Source organism: Bremia lactucae, linkage group LG5 (assembly GCF_004359215.1).
Source record: "Bremia lactucae strain SF5 linkage group LG5, whole genome shotgun sequence".
Taxonomy (NCBI): Eukaryota; Oomycota; class Peronosporomycetes; order Peronosporales; family Peronosporaceae; genus Bremia; species Bremia lactucae.
In genome coordinates this window covers 1,380,127-1,385,051 of record NC_090614.1, presented here as the reverse complement: position 1 = coordinate 1,385,051, position 4,925 = coordinate 1,380,127, and positions in this window count along the sequence as shown.

Genomic DNA, 4,925 nt, shown 5'->3' with positions numbered 1-4,925 from the left:
GAGGACGATTACGTAACCGACATTCGGTCAGCGGTAATTTTTGCAGAGAACGAACGGGTTCTCAGCAGCTCATCAATGGACGAAAATGTCCTCGATGAGAAGACTCGGATTGAGAGATACAGTACTCAATCTTGGGAGTCACTCAAGGGAAATCCTCTATACGAGGATTTAATAGAATTCAGGGATGTATTCCCTGAAGCAGTTCCATGCGAGTTACCTAAGGATAAAGGCACTCGACATGAGATCGAGCTCAAACCGGGCTCGAAGTACTGTGTCATGAAGCAGTGGCCACTGCCTCGTGAACAAGTACTTGCGATCGACAAATTCTTTGCCGATCGGGTAAAAGCGGGCCATGTGAGGGAATCAACCTCCCCACATAGCTCTCCGACCTTCTGTGTGCGAAAGGCCACAGGAGGGTGGCGGATAGTGCACGCATTCAACAAACTGAATGCTGCAACAGTACCGGCTCAAACACCGAGAAAAGACGTAATCATAGATGGCATGTCTAAGAGTACGATCTTTTCTTCTATGGATCTGATGGATGGGTTCTATCAAATCCTTATGCGTGAGCGGGACATCCCGTACACAGCAGTGAGCACCCCCAGTGGGATGCTCTGGGAATGGCTAGTGATGCCTCAGGGGCTGAGTAACGCCCCTGCAACGTTCAATAGATGTGTAACAAATCTGTTGAGACCGGTGCGGGAATTCGCACCGAGTTACTTTGACGATGTATTCGTCCATAGCCGGGCCATGGACGGTAAGACGGACGTCCAGATACTGGTATTGACCCTTACGACGACGTCGCTTTAAAAGTTTCTTCACGTGAAACTGAACGTTCTCCCGTGCATCAAGCAGCGCGGGAGGGGGCCGAAATCTCGACGGAAGTATTTGATGCTCAAAAACACGAGGTGCAACTCCTTCGTGAGAGCCTCGCTCGCGCTAAGGGCTTCTTTAAGGCGATTTAAAACCGTCAACCATCTTTTGATGCTGGAATGTCCGCAAACTCGTTTAGAGGGCCAGCTGGACATCCTGGGGAGGATGCAGCAATCTGCGGCACGACCGCCTGTCTCACCTCAAGCGCCTTCAAGTCCACGTGGGTAGCTTCTCGATAAGGTTTAAGGAAGCCGAAGTAAAACACTGAGTGTGTACGCAGCTTGCTAGCGTGTAAGCTAGGCCCTTCTTGGCCACGACCGTAAATGGTCCAGTAAAGCGCGGGCGCAATTTAGTCTTTAAGTCCGCGGAACCAATTTAATAGGTTGATTTTTAGTAATTAGTAAAACTCGGTCTTCGACCATATAGGAATATATGCAGCTTCTGCCTTTGACATCTGCTTGTTCTTTTTGTTTGTCTTGGCTATCAGCCATCGTATCCGTTACATGTCTTAAGACACTAAATCGCGTCGCGAGAAACTCGCTTACTAATTTCGGAACGGTTACAGGGCTGATATTAGCAATCCTATCGGCTAATTCTTCCCCACCAAGCCTTGAGCCGCGCAGTGGTATCGTTGACCAAACGCGTGGGTGGGAAGACCGTTGACATAGAACGAAGTGTAGCCTGTAGAGGTATGGACAACGTTATTCAACGCAAAATCACCACAGAAAGCATTAAGCTCGAGCGCTTTGGTATCTAAGCATACACACTGCGTAAAATGTCTTCAATGACGCGATTGACACGTCCTGTTTGACCGTCGTCAGCGGGTGGTCCGCGGTGGACATGTTTAATCTACCGAGATGACCACAAAGGATTATATCGTGTGCCTCGTAGAGCAACAGGTCGTTATCGATCGAAAATGCCTGAGTCAGTGCTCTTTTGAGCTCGTAGGAGAGCTACGCACACTTCATCCGGGGCGCGTGTTTTCCGATGGGCCTTCTGAACCATCGCGTGGGTCTTGTCATACTGACGGACGAGGCCCTCAACGTCAGCAATCAGCTGGGAACGAGGCTCCCAGCTGTCATGCGAAGGTGGATAACCACGCCAGCGAACAAGATAACTCGTTCGCTGCCCCTTCACATCACGGTGGTCTGGATACGTTCCACAAGGAAACGTTGACCACCGTGGGAATCCACCAATGGTTGTGGCGGAGGAGAGAAAATTAAATCCGAACCGTGTGTCGGATCTAGAGTCAAAGATCGACAAAATCGATCGCTTTCTCCATGGTTTGGAGGAGTGACTTGACCTCGAGCGTGGCAAGTGTCGCTCGTTGGAGCAGACGGTGCAGGTTCACCATATTGAGCGGTTGGAAGACCGTTCAAAGAGTGCGTACTCCATGTTGGAGCACGAACGGAAATATCACGCTCTTCGTGATGAGCTGTCGTCAGCTCATCGCAGTTTCGAGGATGCTCGGAACCGGCATGAGAAATTCCAGATTCAACATGAAAATCTGGTTCGCGATTACAAGAATTTCTTAGGGATTCTTGAAAAGGGTGGTCAGATCCATCCTCGGAAGAAGCCGCGTACTGGTGGTACTTGCGGAGCCGACCAACGTAAAACGTAGGATGCGTTCGCATCCTAGGTGGTAATTATATTGTGTACGCATTGCCTCTGCGATGCAGTACACGGAAAGCCCCAATGAACTTGGGTAGTAGTTTACTGCTACCTACATTAGCGGCTATACGCTTGGGTAAGTTTACCGTAGAAAGTAGTACTAGGTCAGTAATATTAAATAAATAAAAACGTATGCTATTCCATGTTTGTCTGCGTTCCATTTCTGACGGTCCACTGCGTTAGCAATTGAATCCTGTACGAAACGGATTACTGATGCTCGAGCCGGCACAAAATTCCTCTGCTGAGTCATTTGTTTTGTCTATTTCAGTGCGCTTTGTGCGCACTGCCATGAGAGTTTTCTCTGCTTCGACATCGACGCGTGATGAGCATGAGCCAGAAATGATTTTGCTCGTGCGAGTCCACCCATAAACAAGAGAATCTTTCTAATTGGGTGGGTATAAGTGAATGGCTTATGCCATCCACGAAGAACGGTGTATGCGTTGTAGACGCATGCACCGAATTTTTGATAGCGAATTCGACCATCGATAAAAACTTGCTCCAATTCGGATACGATTGGACGTAACCTCGAAGTATATCTTCGAGGACGCGATTTACGCGTTCTGTTTGACCGTCCGTTTCTGGGTGATCGGATGTTGACATAGTCAGCCGTGTTCCGAGAGATCGGAACACGGATTGCCAGAACTCCGCCGTGAATCTCGGATCTCTATCCGAGACCAATTCACGGGGTAACCCATGGAGTTTGAATACCGTGTCGATAAAGACACGGGCACAACCCGAAGCCGTAATCGACTCTGGTACCGCAGCAAGATGTACCAACTTGCTGAATTTGTCTACAAAAACATGGATTCCATTGTTTTTGTGATCGTCTTCGGGAAATCCGAAGACGAAGTCCATTGATACGGACTGCCAAATCTCTGCCGGAAGTGGTAGAGGTAAAAGAGGTGCACGGGATGAAGGGCTAGGCTTCACCCGTTGACAAACCTCGCAAGCACGAATGTACTTGCGCACAAACTGATACTGGCGGGGCCAGTAAAAGTATCGACTTACTGTGAGACAAGTTTTTTCATGTCCACGATGCCCACTTGTTGGTGCATCGTGACACTCATACATGATGCGCTAGCGCAAATCATTGTGAGTAGGGACGACAACACGTGGAATGTCGTTGGCAACGGCTATGTAGTACAGTAAGTCGTTGCGGGTTGTGTATCGATCGGACGACAATCGGTATAAAGCCGGTAAATCTTTAAAAGATTTATTAAATGAATTCATGAGATGATCGATTAAATGGAGAAGGTCTTTATCTTCTGTGTAGGCTTTTTTATGTCATCAAACAGAGGTGATGATGGAACACTTGTAATGAGTGTTGCAACAGTGGGATTATTTTCACTGCTCGAGTGCACAGCCGGCTCGAAATCGGGTCAGCGTGATAACGCATTAGCGACGACATTAAGTCGTTCTAGTTTATATTCTACGAAGAAATTATTCTCCGTAAAGAAGGATAGCCACCTCGCCATTCTTTGCGAGAGGTGTGGACTGTTTAGGGCCGTGCGTAATGACGCATGGTCCGTGTCCGAGTACATACAATAAAATGTCTCGTCTTACCCTGAGAAAAAGCCGTGGCTTTACCCGAACGGCTAGTCAGTAACTTGTCTGGAGAGACAACTCCTCACAATTAATATCCTTTATTTATTGCGGCAAAGCTACATGGCCTGGATCCCAGCGCGAAGAACTTTTGCGCTAAGGAAGATTTTTACCTCGATGGTTTTCTTAAGCATCGATGGTATAGTGGCAACAACAAGCGAGATAAAATCTCGTTAATGCAAGCCTGAAGCGCGTTTTTTTCCAATGTCAAAGACATTGGATGCGGCTTCAAAGTCCTAACGCAATTCGCGTTAAGTTTGAGAAACGAATCCAACCGGTGCAAGGTTTAAAATTGCACCGGTCGTCTCGTGAGGCAGGACTTCCATGCCTCACGTAGGGCGACCCGTGTCCATGTTGTGTCGACAATACGAAACGAGTGAAAGGAGATGAATACTCCCTTTCTTCCCCCTGGGGAAGGGCTCGCATCTCTATTGAGATGCCGATGCGATTGACGTTTTTTGCAATAGATTTACACGCGCCAGGGGCGCGCGTTTTTCAATGGACCCTCTAATCCATCTGATGAGTCTCGTTATACTAACAGACGAGGCCCTCAACGTCAATAACCAGCTGGGAACGAGGCCCCCATCTGTCATGCGAAGGTGAATAACCGCGCTAGTTAACCAGATAACTCATTCGCTGCCCCTTCACATCACGGTGGTTTTGAATACGTTCCACAAGGAATCGTTGGCCACCGCGGAAATCGACCAATGGTTGTGGTGGAGGAGGTAAAAATAGATCCGAACCGTGTGTCGGATCAAGGGTCGAAGTCGACAAACGCG